This window comes from Balaenoptera physalus (assembly GCF_965194825.1).
Source record: "Balaenoptera physalus genome assembly, chromosome: 10".
In the NCBI taxonomy this organism is placed as follows: domain Eukaryota; kingdom Metazoa; phylum Chordata; class Mammalia; order Artiodactyla; family Balaenopteridae; genus Balaenoptera; species Balaenoptera physalus.
The window spans coordinates 53,220,425-53,244,759 of NC_138889.1; the positions used below are offsets into that span (position 1 = coordinate 53,220,425).

A 24,335-nucleotide genomic window follows, 5' to 3' on the forward strand; every position below is an offset into this window, starting at 1 on the left:
AAAGTATGGGGCAAGTGCCAATTTGCTGCAAACTTCCATTCACCTTTTTTTTTTCCTCTTGTGCCTCCTTGAGCTACTCAGTCATTCTAAAAACCTCTTTTATGTATTGAAGACAACTTCCTATTTGTTGCAAGTTTGATCTTTTCAATTTCCAGTGCTGGTGAGGGTATATCAAGCTTTAAAATAGAACTAAAGCTACTCATTTCTTTTTATGGATAATTAATTCACTCTTACAAAATAGGATTTATGCAAAGTGAGGAATCTAATTCTGGGTGTAGAATCATTTTCTTCAATGGACCAAGATCAAACTTCTTCTCTTTCAACTTATGGTTTTGAAAATAGTTAAATGAAGAATTAAACTCTGCAGTGTGTGATGACAAGGAATAACCAGAAAATTAAGTGGCACACAAGTTTCTACGACATTTATGGTTTCTGAGGATGTTTCATTGAGGAACTATCACTTGTATTACTAAGGACCTCAGGAAATGTCTGGGCCTAAATTTTTCTAGGACCTTGGAGAATGGTCAAGCTTATTAAACTTACTCATCTCAAAAGACATGTTAAGTCATTGAAATGGAACATCAAATTTAGAAAGGACTTCATATTCCTGCTATGTATGCTTTTTCTAAGTATCACACATAATACAGGGGCCAAATTCATCAGTTTTTCTGTGTGAGTCTAATGTTGAACTGAATGAGCTAGACATGTACCATTAAGTGTCTAGAGGCTATCGAGTTAGAATTAAATTTGGGGTTATAAGATCCAGAGTCAGGAGATTTGTTTGGACTGTCAGTTCAGTCATTTAGAATATTTGTGACTTGGGCAAGTTACTCAAAATTCCAATTTCCTCATCTTTAAAATAGATTAATAACAATATTTAAAATTATATTATTGTTACAAGATAGATATATCAATACATTGAATGTTAGAAATTTCAAAATTCTCACTTTTCTCAGTGTTAAAACTGCTCTTTGGTTTATCTTTCAAATTTTAGCCCAAAGCAAAGCTGTTCATCCCACTTCCTCATTTATCACATCTTTGGCACAAACCCACCACCATCCTCAATGACTTCACTTCATCTGCAGGTGACCTGTCCCCACCTTCTCATCTTCAGTGACCTACTGCTTTGCTCCTCTTTGGACACTCACTCCAATGATGACAAGGTAATAATTTGGGCCTTGCTATTACCTGTAATTGCTTACCTAAAACTATGATTAGTTCAAATTTCCCACTTTTCACCACAAGCTTATCTGCTTCCAGCTTGTCCTTCTCACCCTATGAGCATTCTTCAACTTCAGAAAGATCTCCATTGCATTGACCCTTCTGCCTTCACCCAACCATAAAACCTTTCCTTTATTCATTTTCTTCCTCATTCAGTCTTGATTCTATGATGTCATTATTTAAGTAACACTTTTGATAGTGACCTAAATGTCCTTGTTCTGCTGTATTTTATCACAACCCCCTGGCAGAACACCAGCCCTGGGTGAACTCAATCAACCCAATCATTTCTTTTTCTCCATGCCTACATCTGAGCAACTAATGCTCCTAGAGAAATTCCCAATAGAGACAGATTTATTTCTTTATAAATTTAAGTTCATCAGTCTTGACAAATGGGCCCTTGGTATTCACGGGCAATCATGTTATATTTTTCTGGTCATCTTGCCTTTCTACTTAATAATTATTTTAAATACTCCTGTCCCCACACTCCAGCGTACTGTGGTCCCTGAAATCTCAGCCTTAGGCTTGTTGTTCTCCTTACGCTATGCTTTTTATCTTGTTCACAGCCACAGTTTCAATTGCTATCTGATTTCAGATGATAGACAAATTTATAGTTATAGCTAATACCACCCATCTGAGTTCTAGATCCTCATAATCCATTGACCATTTACTTCTAAATCCTGTATATCCCCAAAGTACCTCAAAGTCAACATGTCCAAAGCCAAACTCACGATTCTCCTCCAAACTTTGTTCTATTCAGTTATTTTCAATGTCATTAATGGCAGTGATAACCTTTTAGTTGCAGAGGCTAGAGAACCAGGCTCATCCTTGATAGCCCCTTATGCATCAGTCACCACCTTCAATCCACTATCCATTCTTACTGCACTTTCCTAAGACTCTCTCAATTGTATACACGCATCTCTAATCTAATCATGCTATCCTCCTCCTTCCAGCCCTTAGTGACCTTACAGTTTTCTTTAAAAATTGACAAATATCTTTCCACATTTACAAATCCTTACAAGATATGACCGTTACCTACATCCCCAGCCTCAGTTTGCTCTACCCATACCCTCAACCTCAGCACTCCAGCCACACTGAACTTCTTTCAGTCCCTCGTATTCAGTCTTCTCTCTCTTGCTACAAGGTCTTTACTCATTGTGCCCTTTCCACCTGGGATGCTCATTTCTCACATATTCACCAAATTAATGCATCTTTTTGAGCTCTGTGCACATGTCACTTCCTCAGAGAGGCCATCCTGATGAAGTCTGATCTTTCAATTGTAGGTGCAAAGCTCCGTGTATGTCTCCATCATGGTTACAACTTACAATTAATTTTGAGATTATATGATTAATACCTCTTTCCTACCAGACTATAAGCTTCATAAGAGCAGACTCATGACTGTTTTTGCTCTCCATTTTATTTCTAGAATCTAGTTTAGAGTCTGAATATATGTTAAACTCTTAATAAATAATAAATAACAAAGTTGTGTGTAAAGCTTTGAGGATACGAAAATGAACAAGACTTGGTTCTTATGTTCAAGGAGATCCTAACCTAGAATATGGAGGCTGCCACATAAGTGAGGAAAGTCCTAGGATAGCCACAAAATTCTTTGGGAATATAAGGGTTGTGCGTGTCTTATCGTATCTGGGATGATGTAAATGCCTGAGACAGGACTGGTCATAAAAACGTTCAAAGAAGATGTACTATTTGTGTTGTCTTGAAGGAAGAATGGGATTCAAAAGTGAGTATTCATACCAACACCAGCTCTGCTATGTGAAGGGGTAAGTAGAGAGAGATAAAATGATCAACCAGTTAGAAAACAGAGGCAAACCAAGGAAGGAGGGATATTGCTGAAATTTCATGTCAAGTAGGACATGAGAAGAATCAAGATGTCAGCATCTGAATAATGATAGGAACAAGTCAGAAATGGGATGGAATAAAACAAAAACAGAATTCCTCATATAACAACTTATTTTTATTGTTCAGTGGTTGTATTTATTCTACCTGTGAAAATTGTTTCAGTATTTTTGATTGAGTTGAAATATCAAAATTTTCACATTATAATCAGTGGGATTTTTTCCTCTTATTTAACGGCTTTTCACTTAGCAATAAGGGTTTTAGGAATAAATTAAAGTTAATAAACAAGAAATATTTGTACAGATATCTGGGCTCTGGAATTAGACTTCAAGACAGAGTTATCTAGGCAGTCTGTTAGCTACTTGGGTATATTTTTTGGTAGCTAAGTCCTACTTCTTTTTTGATCACACTGTGCTTGTGTAAAGAAGCCTTACCCAAAGACTTCCTCATCTTTATGGTCTGAGCTATTGTGAAGATTATAAAATACTACAAAAGGGGGGAAAGGAAGGGAGGGATAAATTGGGAGACTGGGATTGACATATATACACTACTATGTATAAAATAGATAACTAATAAGAACCTACTGTATAGCATAGGCAACTCTACTCAATATTCTGTAATGACCCACATGGGAAAAGAATCTAAAAAGAATGGATATATGTATATGTATGACTGATTCACTTTGCTGTACAGAAGAAAGTAACACAACATTGTAAATCAACTATACTCCAATAAAAATTAATTTAAAAAGAAGGAAATCCTGAAAAAAAAAAGGATATAAAATGCTGTTGAAAAATAAATTTCATGAGAAATTTACTTTATCCTACAGCTCTACCATAGGACGGTAGTCTTAGTTGATGAATCCACCATTGCTGATTTAGTTGGTAGTCTCCATAAATGACACAAATGATGCTAGATATGGTTGAACAGATAGACAATGTTTCCTGAGTTCTCCAGGTAGACAGTAATGTTGGGAAGAAGCACTAGTAAGGAAATAAGTAAGTTTGACAAAATTATTCTAAAAACACCTTTCTTGATTAAATTAGACCTGAAGTGTTGCCTTGGTCTCTTGGTCAACTAAGAATTAGTGCTTGAAAATTGAAAAAATAAAATCCTTTTTAAAATTCTGGTTAACAAATGACTTTCATTTTTTAATGTATGATTAAAGACTAAGTATCAGTATCCTTTAATTGGCATGGTTTTAGACTTTACTTGACAGGCTTTAGTTTGAACTGACAACCCTAACACAGTGGTCTGCTAAGAATTCTGGCTGCCATGTTAAGCTGGGTAATTTGTCAGACGTGACTGGTCATGCACACTCAGAGAGACAGTTGGTATTTTTGAAACTTTGGGGAAGAAAATTTTGCTGTTAGAGCATGATCAGTGTTGTTTTAGGCTGATGGTTTTGGTCAGTTGCTGTTGCTTATGCCATTTTAAAATGTTACACCATTTTAATTTTAATTTTATTTTTCTTATGTTATTTTTTAGTGCTAAATTCTTTTCCAATTGAAAAATAGGAATAAGTAGGCTAAAATTTTAAATATTAAAAATTTTTAAATATTTTGAGAATTGTTGGTTTAAACTAGTACATTCAATTCATGCATATTTTACCTTTGTCACTAAGGCAAAGACAGTAATATTTTTCTTTTCACACGTCTTTTCACATACATTTTTTGGGACTTTTAAACTCAGTTTTCTTTTATATTGTTTGGGAAGTAGAGTGAAATATGAAAGAAAAGCATATATGATAAAAAGGAAAAGACTTGAGACTTTCCTACATACCTTGCCATTCTTATTCTTGGTTAGATCTTTAAATATTTGACAATATGAAATTCTTGAATACTGAATACCAGTTTAGGGCAGATCACGATTCTATTTTATTTTTTTTAAATAAATGTATTTATTTATTTTTGGCTGCGTTGGGCCTTTATTGCTGTGCGTGGGCTTTCTCTAGTTGCAGTGAACAGGGGCTACTCTTCGTTGTGGTGCACGGGCTTCTCATTGCAGTGGTTTCTCGTTGCGAAGCACAGGCTCTAGGCGCGCGGGCTTCAGTAGTTGTGACATGCGGGCTCAGTAGTTGTGGCACACGGGCTTAGCTGCTCTATGGCATGTGGGATCTTCCCGAACCAGGGATCGAACCCATGTCCCCTGCATTGGCAGGCGGATTCTTAAACGCTGTGCCACCGGGGAAGTCCAGATCACATGATTCTGAATGCTGTTTCCCTTTAAATGTATCAAGGCAAAAATAAGAAACCAACTGGCTTTATTATTTATTTATTCTTATTTCTCTTTTTATAGAACTGGTCTATCCCATATTACCTTTTTTTTGTTTTGTTTTAAACATCTTTATTGGAGTATAATTGTTTTACAATGGTGTGTTAGTTTCTGCTTTATAACAAAGTGAATCAGCTATACATATATCCCCACATCTCCTCCCTCTTGCATCTCCTTCCCACCCTCCTTATCCCACCTCTCTAGGTGGTCACAAAGCACAGAGCTGATCTCCCTGTGCTATGCAGCTGCTTCTCACTAGCTGTCTATTTTACATTTGGTGGTGTATATAAGTCCATGTCACTCTCTCACTTCGTCCCAGTTTACCCTTCCCCCTCCCCGTGTCCTCAAGTCCATTCTCTACGTCTGCGTCTTTATTCCTGTCCTGCTCCTGGGTTCTTCATCATATTATCTCTTGAAAGATTTTTCTATGTTCTAAAAAAGAAAATTGTTATTGAAGAACTTAAATCATATTACTTAGAGCTGGCATATTTTTATTAAATAATTATCATTTATGGTATAGTAAAATGGTACACCTGCTTTCTCAAATGAGGAATGGGTTTTGACCAGAGGATCTTAAGCTTTTTCACTAGAGTTTTTCAGTGGCAGAGTATAGTGTGGCTCTTCCCAATTTCTTGCCTCCTCATCCTGTTTTTGGGGGATTTCATTCAGTGTGATCCCATGAAAGCATAACTGTATTTTGAAGTCTCCAGTTTATCTTCAAAACATATACAAAGTTTGAATTTTATTCAAATAATATACCTATTTTGAAATTAACATAACTTTCTTGGTATAGGAAGAATCGTCTGTTTACCTTGTATTTTTTTTCATTCTTTGTGCATATTCATGTAGATTTTTATGGGTAGCCTATCCCAGTTTAAAAGCTGGTATGGAAGAGAAAGCCCAAAGAGAATCCACCAGAGAGCTTTTATCTCTACTCAGCTTTGGTAATTTAGGTCAGTATTTGCCAAATTTTTTTTTTGTTTTGAATGCTTTCTTCACAGTCTATTGAGGCTACATGTTTAATCAATATGTGTAGAGGTTTTTATGGATTTTGTAGAGGCTGGAACATGATTCTACTACTGTAAATGATTTTGATAGTTTATAGCCGTTGTGTATTTGCTTTTATGATATATTGCTGGATGATTAATTTATGTTACATCCTAAAAAATGATATGAGATATGACTCCTGTTTGTGAGAAGCTCACAGTAACAAGAGAGATAGAAATATAAATAGATAATTTCAAAGTAATAAGAAATGTGTTATTAGGGAAAGGGCACCTTGCAAGCATAGTGGAGGGGTGCCCAGCCACGTCTGGTATTGTCAGGTTGACATTTATGGATTAAACCGTGAAGAGTTTCTCCAGATTATACCAAGTATTCATTTTTCATGCCAGAGATGGTTCTTAATCCCATTGTTTATCCCCTTTTTACTTGGAAATACTTACTCTGTCTCCTGCACCAGAACACATGCTCCATGAGGTATGATGCATGGCATATAGTAAGAATGCAGTAAAATTTGTTGACTACATCTCAAAGACTTTTTTTTTTTTTTACAAATTGTATTTATTAAATCATAACTATAGTTTTTCCATTTTTATTGAAGACCTATATAACAAGGCATCAGTTAAAATCCCTCTAAATTATTCTTTAGCCAGACAAAGCTTCTGGTCAGTATGATGGAATCAGTATCACTGTACAGAATTGATATTCTTGTGTTAAAGTTGCCCAGTGACTCTGTTCTCATGGGGAGTCTGGGTATGTAAGGGGTCCATGAGGCCAGGCCAGAGGATGAGAGTATCTTATCCTCAGTTGAAAGTGAGGAAGACAAGAGTTGAATAGCACAATATATTAGGGAGGGATCATTGAGGAGCAGAGCTGCAGGGGTAGTATGTACAAAGGGTTCACCAAGGCAAGGCAGTGAGCTGAGGTAGCACTAGAACTCAAAATGCCCTCTCTTAAGACCTTTTGATTCTCTTTTGGGGAAGAAAACTTGCATCACTTTCTGATGATAGAAATAAAACATGATTTGGACACAATCCCAAAAAAAGGACCAAAAGAAAAAATAATTACCTGTATTCCCATCACCTTGAAATAATGACTATCACTTTTTTTTTTTCTGATTTTGAGTGTGACACACATTTGTTGAAAAATTGTCTTCCTGACACATTCATTCTTTAAAACTTCTTGAATGTATTGTTTCTATGAAATCTTTGATTACCCAAAGGGTGATTTATCAACCTTTTTTTTTAATGGTATGCCTGTATCATGTATTCATATTGATTATGCCTTTATCATTCAATATGCTAGCAATCTTTTTTCTCTCTCCCATAAAATTGTGCTTTTCCAAGGCAAAGGCCTTGACATATCTGTGTTCCCTGTGTGTGGATACTTACATGTTAGTTTCTCAGTAATTGCTTCCAAATATGAATGAATGAATGGTCATAAATTTATAAATTACAGCATGTCATCTCATGGAGGTCAGGGAAATGGGCTGACATATTTTTTCATATTTGTTTGTTTCATATTTTGAATGGTTATTCAAAATGTTTCTGTGGGGCTTCCCTGGTGGCGCAGTGGTTGAGAGTCTGCCTGCTAGTGCAGGGGACACGGGTTCGAGCCCTGGCCTGGGAGGATCCCACATGCCGCGGAGCAACTGGGCCCGTGAGCCACAATTACTGAGTCTGCGCGTCTGGAGCCTGTGCTCCGCAACAAGAGAGGCCGCGATAATGAGAGGCCCGCGCGCCGTGATGAAGAGTGGCCCCCGCTTGCCGCAACTAGAGAAAGCCCTTGCACAGAAACGAAGACCCAACACAGCCAAAAAAAAAAAAAAAAATGTTTCTGTGATTATTAGATAAATTGGAATCAAATGGAATTAATTTTTATTGCCAGGAGTAAAGTTTAAAAACTTGAAATTAAGGTAACTTTACACTTGTAGGTGTATGGAAAATTGATATAGAAGATATATTCAAATACTAAATTTTACAAGTGCAAGAGGTCAGGGTTACTGTAGATTTTAAATACATAATATCTTCAGACCTTGGACCATGTATTTTTGTTTAAAAAATTTATAATTGTTTTTACTGTTGCATGTTTCTTTGTTTTAACTCTTCCTATTATCCTACAAGGGGGTTGTGGATATAGTTGGTGCTCAATAAATATTAAATAGCTCACTTTTTTTTAAGTAAAGGAGGCACATTCATCCTTTTGAATAAATAATTGTGGCTTCTTTATTTAGATGTGGTAAAGCCCATAAAAACAAATTTTGAACCTTATTGAAATGTATAGTAAGAGAGCTGGAGAAGGCATAGTAATTATTCAGCATAGTTTGCTCACTTTAAATGATGAGGGAAGTAAAATGCAGAGGCACTGAGTGACTTGTCCAAGGTCACACTAATTTTTAGTGTTAGAGCTAGGTCTAGGGCACAAATCAGAAATCTACCTAATTATGGATGCAGTAGCTAGATGCCCCAGCTGAGGGGACCCAAGTAATAATGTTGGCGTCTGTGGACCTAGATATCTGTGGTCTCTCTATATACCTATGTGCTCAACTTTAGCTATCCTGTCCTGTCTTCCCCTCTTCTATCTTATCCTATCCTATCAATCGTATTCTAATGTGTCACATCCTATTGTAAATCTGCCCATCTCTCTGTTTACTTATATATCATCTGCCTATTTAGATAACATTGATTGAGCTGCTATGAAGTGACATGTTTTATGTATATTTTCTCATTGAAATCTCAAAAATCCTTTGAGAAAGCTACTGTTGTCTCTATGTTACATTGAGAGAATGGAGGCTCAGAGAGATAAGTGATATGTTGACCCTCTCTAACCTAGCCAGTGGTAGAGCCATGCCACTCGAACCCTCCTGCTCTCCATGACTCTTCAGTCTGGCAGGTTATTCCTACCTGAGGCAGCTCAGCTAGCAGCCTGTCCTTCAGTTCATCTAGGTCTTTGCTAAAGTATCACTTCCAGAGTGAGGCCTTCTTTGAGGGCCCTTTTTGCAATTGAGTTATCCTCCCTCGTCCACTTTCTTGCATTAGTTGTTCTCTTTGGCATCCACCACTTTATATAACTTAGTTATTTTATTAGGTTTGTTATCTGCTCCACCCCATAGGATGGAAACTCCATGAGATAAACAGATATTTTTTTTTTCTCTGTTCTTCGTTATTCTTTGCACCCAGAATAATGCTGGAACATACAAGTATTCAATAGCTTTTTTTTTGTTAAATGAATTGGATGAACCAAATTTACCCAGTCCCTTGGGCATCCTGAGCTTTCACTGGGGGAGAGCAGACAACAGCACAAAACTCAAGCCCTGGGAGCCAGAGGTAAATCTTGAGGTCTGTAGTAGTCAAGCGAGAAAAGGATCCGACTGAGAGCACCTCAGCAATGAATATGTGGAATTACTGCTGTTGGCAGAGCAGATATTTTTGGCTTGCCTTTGTTGGTTCTTAGAAGCATAATGGCTAGACGGATTAAATTCTCATAAAGGACTGGGGCAATACGGCAGGATGGCAAAGCCTAGTTGCTGGCCAAAGTGTTGGTTTTGGAACATCCAAGCATTACCCAATGAGGGCCCCAGGAGAGGGTGTTAGGATCCCATGGGACCATGCTCGACTTCTTGGGGGGAGGCGATATGAATCCAATGGTTCTGAAGAATATTGTCTGTCCAGGGTCAGAGCACTTCAGGGCTGGTGAGATATTCCTGCCCAATTTGTTCTCACTGGTTAGAGTAGTGGAGTTACAGATGGGCCATGAGTAAACTAGAAGTAAGCTTGCAGATTCTGGGGGCTGCTTGGTGGCTTACTGAGGTCAGGGCCATGGAATGGATTCTTCTTTTTTTGATTGTGGAAGACAGTAGGCCAGATGACGAGGGTCTGAGCGGTAGAGTTGCAAGTTGTGCAGCAGATAACACATTTGATATTCCAGAGACAAGTTCATTAAAGGCATTATTCCAGTTGACAGAACAGCATAGCATAGAGCTGCCAGATTTGATGCTGCAAAGGAAAAACATCGCTTTGGAAATAAATTACACTTTGTATTAACTGAATGATACGTTAATCTTTTCCACCATTGAAGCAGGAGAAAGAATGAGCAGTGAATGTTAACACACCATTATATGGATACCCATTTGCAGTTCCCAATTCTTAGATATTCATGGGCATGGAATTCAGAACTGTCTTGAAAGAAAGTTTAATTTGCTGCAATATTTATAACAGCTTTTCTTTTGTGACCTATTTGGTTACAACAACTTGAGAAGCTTGCAAATTCAAGATTCTTTGGGTCACTGAGTGTCCCACCTTTCCAGTTTATAAAAGTGTCTCCAGAAAAAGTTACCCTTGGATCTGTTTTTTCTTTTCTGAAGAATTTGAGAATAATAAGACACCTGCAGTTGAAGAGCTGTCACAGCCCTAGCAGGGTGGGAGATTGGAACAAACACAGGATTCCAGGTCATACCAACCTGAGGTCTTACTCTGAGTGGTAGGTTGTAGAACATCTCTGAGCCTTTTTTCCATCATCTGAAAAGTGAGAACACTAACTCCATTTGCAGAAATGCTATGAAGAGAAATGAGAGATCATATCAAAGTATTTAGCTCTATGCACACCATTAGTTGATTTTCTTCTTCTGTCTTTTGGGAGAAGAGAGAGAGAAAGTCCCGAGACTAATCACACTCTGTTTCTGGATTCTCTTCTCAACAAGGATTTGAACTGGTGGAGTTATTATTGTCTTTCATTGACGTATAGTTGATTTACAATTTTGAGTTAGTTTCTGGTGTACAGCAAAGTGATACATATATATAGTTTTTCAGATTCTTTTCCATTATAGATTATTACAAGATATTGAATATAGTTCCCTTTGTTTATCTGTTTTATATATAGTAGTGTGTATATGTTAATACCAAACTCCTAATTTATCCCTCCCCCACTTTCCCCTTTGGTAACAGTAAGTTTGTTTTCTACGTCTATGAGTCTGTTTCTGTTTTGTAAATAAGTTCATTTGTATCATTTTTTTTTAGATTCCAGAAATAAGTGATATCATATGATATTTGTCTTTGTCTGACTTACTTCACTTAGTATGATGATCTCTAGGTCCATCCATTTTGCTGCAAATGGCATTATTTCATTCCTTTATATGGCTGAGTAATATTCCATTGTGTGTGTGTGTGTGTGTGTGTGTGTGTGTGTGTATGCGTATACACACACACACACACACACACACACTGTGGAATTATTTTTAAAAGAACAAAGGTCTTGTGAAGAAGAAACAAAACTGATGGGTTCTGTCTTTGATTCCTTTATCCAGCTTATTTTCAAGCTCTCAGAATTAAACCAATTTATTATATTATTATTATTAGATTATTTTTCCTGCAGTTGGGGTTTAAAGCAGTTTCATAAGTCTGTTGTTTTAATTTGGAGCCCTGAAGGTGGATGGTCTTGTGCTCACTCCACTCTCAACATTTCCTCTCCCACCCCACACTTCTAGTCTACTTCTTTGTGTTGCTTGGGTGCATGTTTGCCTCTTCTACCAGAGGTGAAACTCTTTTATATGGAGCACCTCTGTATCACACTCCCAACACATGGTTCAGAGCCTGACACTTAGCAGGAGCTTAATAAATGGTGGTTAAGGAAATAACCAGGAAGGAAACATCAGGTGGAGGGGGGCAGGAGTCCTTTCCACTTTTCATTCAGGATGATGGAAGTGGTGGGAGGCATGGAATTAATGGGCACGGAGCAATATCACCAGCTGCACTGATTAAGCACCTACTTATTGGGTGCTTGGCACCATGCCAGATGCTTTCATTTATCCTATTTAATGCTCTTTATGGCCCTATGAAATAAACACTCTTATTCCCAGTCCCTAGGTAAAAAAATGAGGATCAGAGACGTTTTCATAAATTTTCCAAAATTTCATAGTTAGTGAGTAGCAAGCTAGGGCTGCAAAGCCCGTGCTCTTGACCCCTGCATTCGAGAACTTGGGACCTACAGGGTGTACTCAGCATACTGTCACGGTCCCTCCAAGGCTATTAAGGAAGGTTGCTGCTCATTAAGAGCTGGGTTTATGAACTTGTTTTGAATGGAAGAGCAGCATCTTGACAGTCTCAGTAGAGTCTCCAAAGAGGGAGGTTACAGAACGGGGCTTAGAGTGTGTTTTGTTTTGAATTTTTAATTGTGGCAAAGAACACATAACATAAAATGTACCGTTTTACCTATTTTTAAGTGTACAGTTCAGTGGTGTTAAGTACACTCACATTGTGCAACAGATCTCCAGAACTTCATCTTGCAAGTTGAAACTATACATCTTAAACCATAATTTTCTATCCTTTCTCTCCCCCAGACCCTGGTAACCACCATTCTCCTTTCTGTTTGTATGGATTTGACTATTCTAGATAGCTCATATAAGTGGAATCATACAGTATTTGTCTTTTTGTGACTGGCTTATTTCATTTAGCATAATGTCCTTGAGGTTCATGCATGTTGTAGCATGCGACAGGATTTCTTCCTTTTTAAGGCTGAATAATTTTCCATTGTATGTATATTCCACAGTTTGTTTATTCATTCTTCTATAGACGGGCAGTTGGGTTACTTCTTGGCTATTGTGAGTAGTACTGTTATGAACATGTGTGTGCAAATAACTCTTCAAAATACTGCTTTCAGTTCTTCTGGATATATACCCAGAACTGGGATTTCTGGATCATATGGTAATTCTATTTTTAATTTTTTGAGGAACCACCATACTGTTTTCCATAGTGGTTGCACAATTTTCCATTCTTACAAACAGTGCACAAGGGTTCCATGTCATGTTCTCCACATCCTCACCAACACTTGTTATTTCATTTTTTTTTTTTTTTTTTTTTAGTAATAGTCATCCTAATTGGTGTGAGGTGATGTCTCATAGTGGTTTTGACTTGAATTTCTCTAATGATCAGGGATGGGACTTAGAGGATTTTAGAGGCTGGAGTCAGTCATGGAGTGGTTTCAGTGTATGAACTAATATGTATGTTCTGGGCAGGGTTCGAATTTGTAAACTAGGTGATTTGCTGGAAGAATTAGGGATCTTACCTTGGGGATGTATGAATCTTTGTGAAATCACTGTGACACGGTGATCTTTTGGGGGAATATTTGGGTATGAATGAGTTGGTGTTAAAATACTTTGAGTGTAGGTAGTTCCTGTTGCACATCATGGCTTGGTTTGCAAGCCATGTTTGTCTTGCAAATTGTGGTTTCTCTTTGATTCTTCTTTTTGTGAGGTTCATTTTCTCATGCCTCAAGTGATGCTTTGTATAATAATCAGCAGCCTAGTGCCTGTCTTACAGGGTTACTGTTAAAGTTAATTAAGATAATAAAAAATACAGTTCTTGACACAGTGCCTGGTACACAGTAAGTGCTGATTAAAGAGTAACAGTTAAGTTATAGTGGTAGTAATTATGTAGTAATAGTAGTAAATGCGTAAAGTAGTAGTAGGGGACATAATAATGGTTGTAGCACCTTTTTTTTTTTTTTTTCTGAATGCTATACTTCCAACCAATCCCATTACCACTGCCCTGGTGCAGGAACTCATCACCTCTTAGGCCATTAGTTCCCTCCTCCCCTACCCTGTCTAATCATGACACCACTGGGAGTATGACCTGCTTAAAACCTGAGTTTGAACCAGTCACCCTTCTAGTGGCTTTCCCTTGACCTCAGGAGGAAGTCTCGACTCTTTACATTCTACATTTTAGCCTTCCTTACTTAGGCCTCTGCCCAGCTCTCCAGCTCCATCTTCTGCAACCGCCTGACACAGTGTTTGTTCTTCAGAGCTCTCAAATGCTTTAGTATCTCAACAATCTCCTGTTGTATTATTTCCCTTAAATTTTGATTTGTACACACTTATATAAAAGCTTACATAAATGAATAAAATACTTTCCCTTTGGGGTTCAATTCTGGTTTTTCTTTTGCTCTCCTCTCCTTTTCCACCTTACCTTTTGGCCATCCCACTTTCAACTACTGCATAATATATAATAACATCATATTAACAACTTAGGAAGTATCTTTCTGAATTTTTTCCATGCTCATATTATGTTATATAAACACACATGTATACATATATATACACACATATATATTGGTATATTTGCATACATATTCTTGTTTATAAGTGTTACCGGGTGTCTTCAATCTCCAATGTCATTTCCTGTCAAACTTAAGACCTCTTAAACATCTCTGAGCCTTAAATTTAGGAGAGAAATTTGGCTAAAATATCATTGTTTCACCTAGGTCACCTCCTTTCTCTGACCCAGTTACTGAATTGAAGGGCCCAGTATCTGCAAAAGCTTGATGTTTTTAATTTGAAAATCCCATTGTCATTTCTGTCACCTTAGACCGGAGTGTTAAGAAGAGGCCACTGGCAAATTACTGACTCTAGATGAATAATTTGCTCTTAATTAAAAAGCCTGATGAAACTATCTGGGAAATAAACTCTTTCAAATGGGAGATAATTTAAGCTTGTCCACTGAGGACATTTTCTCTCTATTTTTCCTTCACCCAGTACATAAAATTTTTATTTAGTCTTGTGATATAAATTGAATTTGACAGGAGCAAAAAAATGATTTTTCATTCAGACCATAAAATTATGTTGTCTGAGTTAACACTGTGTTTTCCCTTCAGAAAAATAATGAGTACTGCTCTCCCTAGAGTGATTGTCTGGCAGCAGTGGAGGGTGGAACAAATTACTCCCTGCTGGAGTTTCAGAATGGAAAGGAAACACCGTTATCATTAAATACTCATGGGACTCTAAGTGGGAAGGTCAGAGTTCAAGCTTAGTTCTATCACTTAACAGCTGGATGACCTTGGATAAATATCTGAAACTTGGTTTCCTTGTCTGTAAGAACAGTAATCCCTTCTCTATATTAGCAGTTCTAAGGATAAGATGAAGTTACGGTGGTGAAGAAGTTAAATAACTGCAAAGTGTAGTGTAGACCCATGGAGTTGTCAATATTAATGCCTCCTGCTACTGATGCAGTATGGGGAATGATTTCTTACCTGACAGTCTGCTAGGTAGATCCACTAGCCGATGACGATCACTAGGCAGAGTATCATTAGAATGGAAAGTTAAACCCAACCTCTCCTGACCCTTCCCTTCGCAGCCCTCTTTCCTTTCTCTTCAGTGTCTCTTCTGACACTTTTTTTTTTTTTCCTGGTTCCAGCATCCTTTCACCATTGTATTTTTTTTAGGGTTGCTTCTCTATTTATTGACAATAATAATGTACATTTCACAGTCTGGTTCTGGGAGGGCATGTGTGAGAGGGCCCTGCTTGGGTCCCCACCCCTGCGCCCTGATGTTTGTCATATCTCTGTTTAAGTGATGCTTGGGACATAGCTGTTATTAAGTAATTTTAAAGAGGTCCATGCGTACAGCAGATGTAGAAAGTCTGTCAGTTCCACCTTCATCACATTTTTTCTTTGTGCCCAGAAGAATATAATAAAGCTCCTTTCTAATGTACTTGTGCTGGAGAACACTTGAATAAATGGACTGTTTTTGTGCAAAAAGAAAAAAAAGGGAAGGGTCCAGAGAGAAGGGGCCCTACCTGCTACCTCATACCCTGATCTCTACCGTGAGTTGTGCTGATGATTAAGTAACAAAACACGCCAATAATGGCAGGGCATATGGAACAATGTTTCCCAAATAGGGGAGCTTCTCAAATAAACTAGATACTTGCTGCATTGGTACGCGCCCTCTTGGAGTTTCATAATGTATACCGGCATCTGAAAGCTTCTAAGCAATGTCACAACAAAGAAATTTCTCTTAGTTTTGTTTAAAGGTTAAGCTGAGAAATTTATTTGTACAGAGAAGATGGTTTTCCCCTTGAAACATCCACTGTCATCTCCTAGTTCTTTCTCTTCCACCTAAAAGAGAGGAATATCATTAGGGGCTGGTGTCTGTCTCTATATGAAAGGGACTTGCACACTGATGTCCCTTCCAACCCTTCCCCACCTTGTACAGCTCTGGGTAGAGCAGACATGGGCTGCTATGGTTTGCTGGGCCTTAGAGAGTTCTTGGTCAGGATGAGGGGAAGAGTTCATTGCCAGGGTGAACTTAAAAACCATTGACCAGATACAAATGCAGACATCTCTGGAGATGCCAGAGTGAGCAGGTGACAGCAGGCAAAAAGTCATATTATCTACATCTCAGTGAACATCTATGTGGACAGAATATTTTCAGGTCCAGACACTGTTTGCTTCTGAAAGTCCCTCACTTTTTCCTTCCACAACTTAGATGCAACTCAGCAAATTGGGTAGAGGAGATCTTGAATTGCCATTCAAATTCTGAATTCATTGGGGAGAAAAACAAGAAGAACTGGACCAAAGTCATTCTTCATCTTCAGTCACATGGGGACTTGAGATAAAAATCAAGTTCAAAAGTAGAAAAGTAAAGTGTAATTTTTTTGCATCCCTGAATTTGTGAAAATACTGTACCTTGTATAAATTTTGCATTAGGATCTTTTGCTACCGTTATATCCACTCCCAAAGTTCTAGAAAATTGGGCATTTAATTAATTAATACACTAAAATTTTTAACATCTATTTTGAACATTATTCTATTTATATAAAAAAGAATAAGGCATAATCCTTCTTTACAAGTTGTTCCTAGACCAGTAACACACACACACAAATTGTAACAGGTGCTCAATTGGGGTTAGAATTTGGCTATACTATATTGATCAGTGAGGAAATTTGGAGAGGGAATCTCTTTTGTAGTAGGAAAGAAGGGCGTTAAATTTATCTAGTAGAAATACAATGAATTAAGGTAATAAATTAAGAAAAATGAACAGGTTAATAAGACCTGGGAGAAAGACAGATAAAAGCAAAGCTGACAGGATGTCTTACATTCTTCAAACTGTGTGAATGAAGGGAACAAGGTCACAAAGTTTTACTAACTAGAGTTAAGAATTCCATAATCTCTGAATTGTCATACACCATGTTACCGAATGCAGGTTGGTGTGCCTGATGCGCAGTGAGGCCAAACCAATTGAAACGTCAGAGTTTGGAGCAGAGCAAGGTTTATTGCAGAACCATGCAAGGAGACGGTGGCTCATGCCCCCCCACAAAACCCCAAACTCTCAGAAGGGTTTCAGCAAAGCATTTTTAAAGGCAAGGTGAGGGAGGGGTGTGGTTCGTTGTTGCAAACTTCCTGGTGTCAGAATCCTTTGTTCTTGCAGCTGTCCACGCAGGTCAGATCAGGATGTTCCTGTAAACCTCCAACAAGACAAGTGTTATTCTCTGTTCTGCAACATTTTATCTCTGTATGAATGGAAAAGTGTCATACCCTTAAAGGTCAGAGGGTGAAAATGGGCTATACTGTACATTTCAGGCTATAGGCAACATTCTTAACTCTAAACAAAAGCAATAGAATACAAAGGTTAAGTAAAAGAAACAGATCTAATATGGAGTCAGCTTTGTTCTTCCTTATTACAACCATTCCTGATTGCCCTGGCCCTGTGTCCTCCATTTTAGGATGATAATATTATAATAAGATAGATGAGGTGCCAGTGAAGTATACAAGAGAGTGGAGTCATGTGATAAAGGAAACTCTCCTTTGGTGAAAAGTCAGAAAAGATTTAGGAGAAACTTGCCACAGAATATTCGCTGTGGATAATGTGAATGATACACTAAAAGGTTAACTTGTCTGACCACTGGAGGGCTCCTGTAAATAGTGCCTCCTTTTAATTCCTCCTGCTGGTTTGTTTACATGGAGAGTCAGTAAGTCAGGGAAAATATATATTTATGTGTTCTTGCTTATTCTTCCCATTGGAGTTGGTACCTGGAATGGACCTGGGAATACAGAAGGGCTGAACAGTTCTTGATGTTACTCCTGTATAATTTGGGAAATCATTGATTTCAGCAGCCTTTTATTGATGCTTTGTCCCTTACTTTGGTCCTGGAAACCTGAAATCATCTGGATTAGCATGTATGATTAGATCTTGGCATGAGTAACTCGGTGTTTGAGTAGGGTATGAGCTGATCACTGAAGAGAGACTGTTGTCCCAGCTCAACTAACAGGAGCTGCCAGAGATGCAAATGACTTGCATGTAGATACTTCAGGAATGAATCCATCTGGAATTCTCACAGGAATAGTCTCTCTCAGGCCATATATGTTTGGTTTAATACAGATTTGGTTTTGGAAATGCATGTAGCTTTCATGTCCATAAAGAAACCTGCAAGGAGTTACTTCAATGAATAGATTTGTAATTACTTTAGAACAAGTGGAGAGTCTCCAATACATGGGAAGGGGTAGGAAGGGGTGGCAGTAAATTAATAGGATCTGTCTGCAGGGTTTGGACAAGATGATAATTAGAATGATTCAAAAAGACAAGAAAGTGGGGGATGACTGTACTGCTGGCAGCATCTTTGTAAGCCCAGCAGCCACATAACCAGTTTCAAGAGGATCTTGTGCTGAATCTAAGACAAAGCATAGGAGGACCAACTGCAAAGGGACATCCCCTGTAAGGGAGAATAACTACAATTTTTATGGACGCTTTGATGGCCAGGAAGTATATATCCCCGTTGTTACATCCTGACCTCCTCTGAAGGGTGCAGTCATCAAACCAGGGTGAAAAACCAACTGGGGCACAGTCCAGGCAGCGTGCACAAGAGCAGGAAGGTAATCTATAAACCATAAGGTAGATGTTCTGGGAGATTCATTGAGCCCTGTCTCCCAGACTTGGGACTACTGGTCCTCATGAAAGAGTTCAGTGTGAAGAAGACAGTAAGAGGACCCAGGGCAGACAGAGTCACAGCTTCACAGGTAAACTCTAAAATGACTCCGAAGGTCATTTTTTCCCTTCCAAAATTTTAGTTTTGAGAAAAAGAACCCTGGTAATTATTGTTCTGGGTATATTTTCTTCTTGCCTACCCACTCCCACTCTCTATTAGCTCTAATTCAGCAAATTTGTTATTCATAATACAAATGTGTGCCTGAAACATAAAATACTATGATACCAAATAAAGCATAATATATAATAATATTCTCATTAAACTGTGCGAAGATCATCTCAGTTTAGTATTTTAGGGAAGAATGAGCTTTCTTGAAAATGATGAATCTCTTAATTAAAAACAATGTTACACGTGCAACCACTAGCCAGGCTACAGTGACCACATGCACCTTTTATAAACACAGTTTGGTTAGATGATGTTTAACAACTTATCAGTGACAATGCTATGTCCCCACTTGATTCAGCTATGAAACCACTCAAGAATATCTTTTAATCCAACTAGTTTCCAGTGTTTGTGCAAATAAGAACTGCAAGGATTCTTGTTGCCTGCAAGGAGAGACTTAACACAGACACATTTTATAACAAAATATTAACAGTTAAATCTTGACTTGAAACCAGCTTTAAAAAAACATCTTTTGGGAAACAATGAAGTCAGAGCCTTTGTTAAACTACTTTGTTAACGTCTAAACTGTCAGCGTTTTAAAAATTTCCCTTGTTTTGTAGTCTCAGTTTTTCTGACAATTTACACTCTCCACCAAAGAAATTATAATTTTACAACATTGTGGATGTTAGATATTGTGGTTCTCAATTACTCTAAAATATTGGGAATGCATGTTAAAAATGACTGCACAGCAAAGGAAACCATTGACAAAATGAAAAGACAGCCTACTTAATGGGAGAAGATATTTACAAATGATATGACCTGACCGATAAGGGATTAATATCCAACATATGTAAACAGCTCATACAACTCAACTTCAAAAAAACAAACAACCCAATTAAAAACTGAGCAGAAGAACTGAATAGACATTTTTTCAAAGAGGACATGCAGATGGACAACAGGCACATGAAAAGATGCTCAACATCGCTAGTCATCAGGGAAATGCAAATCAAAACCACAATGAGATATCACCTCACACCTGTCAGAATGGCTATCATCAAAAAGAACACAAATAACAAATGTTGGCGAGGATGTGGAGAAAAGGGAACCCTCATATACTATTTGTGGGAATGTAAATTGGTGCAGCTACTGTGGAAAATGGTATGGAGATGTCTCAAAAAACGAAATATAGAGTTACCATGTGATCCTAGTGGCCAAAGAATAATAATTCGAAAACAAGAAACAACAATTACAGTCAATAGAGTTAAATAGAATCTTATGAATTATCCATGAATTTATGATAAAGCAAAAATAGGAAAGTTAACACAGATGAGCTAAAGATGAGTTTTCCAATATTGTGCATAAACATGCCATATATGGACCAACCTAAATTCTGTGAGCTATAAGCTGAATTTTAGACTAACAGGTTATTAATCAGAAATAATGGTCAAATGAGAAATGAGAGAAGTTCTGATCAGAGTGTATGGATTTGGAAAGTAATGAGGTAGAACTTTTATCAAGGAAGGTGAAAAGCTTTGAAACATATATAAAAGATAGAAGAATGTTGAGTGGATGGTACTGATCAGAGGAGGAATTCAGTGGGGAATTCTATTTTATAGGAGGAGAGGCAGCTGTCAGTGTTAGTCGGCAGAAATAAAATGAACAGTTAGTAAATCTAAAAAAAATATATAGATGTTAGTAAAACTTTGTGGAGTAAGAGACCAAACAAGGATACTGGAAGAATAGTGGACTACATGAATTAAGGGATCAAGAGCTTGCATCGTTGGGCCAACTCGTGTGATTCTTCATTAAATGAAATTTTCTATAAATCCCCAAACATACATGTCTCACTCCTGCAGGTGGCAACCTTCATCCTAGACTTCTTTCTCTGCCTCTTCCTACTGGCTAGTGGTGTTCAGACAATCCATAGCGCTAAGTGGAGGAGAAGCAGAAGTCAGCATTGTGTGTGGTATACCGTGGGACCCAAAGGAGGGGATATTGAACTTGAGTTCACAGAAGCTTCATGGAGTTGGTGATGCTTTATGTTTGGAGCCTAACGAATGAGTAGGCATCCTTTATCCTAATAATGGGGGGTTGAGGGAAGGAACAGAAAACTTTTCAAGGAGGAAGCATGGTATTTGCAAAGACATGGAAGCAAGGAATGTAAGGTGCATTTGGGGAACTGCAACTTTTTGGAAATGTTAGGGTGTAGGATTCCAAGCCAAGGAGATGAGGTATGTTTCATGCTGGTGCAAAGCAGCTGGTACTTACAAGATAAGAGTTCCGTTGAGGAAAAGTGAATAGATTTAACTAGCTTTTAATATTTGTACATGCAAACCATATTTTAACCTCAAGCTATAAAGTCCCAAATTCGCTGTCTGTACCTTTCATTGCAAACATAAAAGAACAATATTCATCTCAGCTTTAAAAAACCTGGAAGTTACCCAGGAGGTTCATTTAAATTTTAAAGAAATCAGTATGAGCTATTCTATTGATGTAGACAATTCAAATTAAGCTCCAGCTAAAACAAATGAAATCAATTATCTATCACAGGCTAACTTTACAGAGCATCCTCTGCTGTTTTTGGTAATACAGGTCCTATCAGTGTTTCTTACTCCACACTTGACTGCCAGTTGAGAACATTCCTTCTGTTCTGAGAAATCTGCATGATCAAGTCAGAGTTCATGATCTTTTAAAGCCCTAAGTGTATATCCCTAATCATCTTGCTTTGCTTTGCTTGTTGGACTTTATGTTTCATTGTGTTGAACTGTGTTCCAAAATGAAAGTTATATTAGTTTCCTGTTGCCACTGTAACAAATCCTTAGTGGCTTAAAACAACGCAAATGTATTCTCTTGCTGTTCAGTTCAGAAGTCTGAAATCAGTTTCACTGGATTAAAAATCAAGGTGTAGGTGGGACTGGAGGCTCTGGAAGGGAAAATGTGTTTCCTCGCCTTTTTAAACTTCTAGGCTTTATTTTTCTGTCAGTACTTTGGGTTCCTTCCTCCATTTTCAAAGCACATGACTCCAGTCTCTGCTTTTTTTTTTTGGCTTACCAGAATCCAGAAAGTCCCCCTTGCCACATACCATAAAATTCACAGGTTCCAGAGATTAGGAGTGTATTATTCAGGTATTATTATAGGAAGTGACTCAGAATCACCAAGTTCTTGAATTGAAAGTTTGCTTAATTGCTGCCACTGTGTTGCAAGACCATATTGCAGGTCACTAACCAGATGGACATTTCTTATCTGCACCCTCTTATTCTGATCTTATGACCTCAGGAATTCAACAGAGTCACCTCTTTTTTTTTTAATTGTCTTCTCTTGACTTCAATCTTAGTGATAATCATTTGGCTCCCTCCTTTTTATTTGTCTGAAAAAAAAAGAACAACATACCTGAGGATTCTCTGATTTTAGTTATCCAGGAAAAAAAGAATATTGAACATAACTCAGCAACATTATTTTTCTTTAATATTTATAGAAGCCTAATGGAATAGGTATTATTATCATCAGCTTGCAAATAAGGAAACCAGGGATCAGAGAATTTATGTACCCAAGGTCACACAGGAATGGACACATCTGTCAAACTTGAAAGTACATTGTCTGTTCACTGCACTGTACTGCTAAAGACTGTAGGGAGATAGGCAGTTTAGAATGTTACTATAGGGAAAGTTATGACATTGTAGAGATACTGCTAAGCTCTTAGGGTTACGAAGCCTGGCTGGTAGTTTCTCAGTCTCTCTTCCAGAGTCCCATAGGCAGTTAATGTCCTACTGCTATCTTTTTTTATTTCCGAGAGTAGTATCATGACCTCATTTCAAAAGGGTGGGAAAAGAGATATAGAGAGGTTTAATAACCTGCCAAGGGTCTTAGAGTGACTGCTGGAAAATGCATCCAGTTGTTTTAATCAATGACAACTAAGGTTCCAGGATTATTAAAAAAAACAAAAAACAAAAAACACTATCTAATTCTCAAGCAGAGATTACAGACAAGAGCAGCTTCCACAGTTAGGTGTCAAGCTATGGGCTTTTACTACCACTGTGATCCGTTAATATAGATGGAAAAGAACCAATATCATGTCTTGATGAGGACATTTCAATTGGATATTCCTTAGCTATGGGGAAATTTGGAGTCTAGAGAAAATTTTCTCAAGGGAATTTGACTTTATAAAATATGAATCGAAGGGAAAAGGAAGGTGTTTGAAGATCGATTTAATACTGAATACCTTTCATGTCCAGATTTAGCAGGCAACTGTGATGGGCCGACAAGACCCTGCACTTGATACTTTATGTATAGTAGATCTAATTCTCACAGCAACCTAAAGAAAAAGTACTCTTAGCTTCATTTTTAAACATAAACTTTATTTTTTAGAGTAGTTTTAGGTTCTCAGCAAAACTGAACAGAAGGTGCAGAGTTTTGTCCCCCTACGTGCACAGCCTCCTGCACTGTCAAGGTCCTGCACTACAGAGGTACATTTGTTAACACTCTATGAACCTACATGGATACATTATTATCACACAAAGTCTATAGTTTACATCACTGTTCACCTTGGTGTTGTACATTCTATGGGCCTTGACAAATGAATGACATATATCCACCATTATGATATCATACAGAGCAGTTTCATTGCCCTGAAAATCCTCTGTGCTCTGCCTATTCACATCCATCCTTCTTCCCTAGTCCCTAACAGTCTTTTCTAGAATGTCATCTAGTTGGAATCATATGGTTTGTAGACTTTTCAGATTGGGTTCTTTCACTTTGTAATATGCATTTAAGCTCCCTCCATGTGTTTTCATGGCTTGATAATTCATTTCTTTTTAGTGCCGAATAATATCTCATTGTCTGGAGGTACCACAGTTTTTTAATCCATTCACCTATTGAAGGATATCTTGATTGCTTCCCAGTTTTGGCAACTATGAATGAAGTTGTTATAAACATTTTATGTGCAAGTTTTTGTGTCGACATAAGTTTTCAGCTCATTTGGGTAAATACCAAAAAGCACAATTGCTGTATCATATGGTAAAAGTGTGCTTAATTTTGTAGAAAACTGCCAAACTGTCTTACAAAGTGGTTATACCATTTTGCATTCCCACCAGCAATGAATGAGAGTTCCTGCTGTTCCACATCCTCATCAGCATT

The 24,335-nt window shown here is 37.7% G+C and overlaps 1 protein-coding gene across 1 annotated transcript in view; it reads left to right on the forward strand.

The window, feature by feature from the left end:
- Window positions 1-23,103, forward strand: part of FAM181B (family with sequence similarity 181 member B) — a 311,017-nt gene extending 287,914 nt beyond the window's left edge. Inside the window, exon 8 of the mRNA XM_082410219.1 lies at window positions 16,604-23,103. The gene's annotated coding sequence lies outside the window, so the exon portion shown is untranslated. The remainder of the gene's footprint in view (window positions 1-16,603) is intronic.
- The last annotated feature ends 1,232 nt before the right edge of the window (window positions 23,104-24,335 follow it).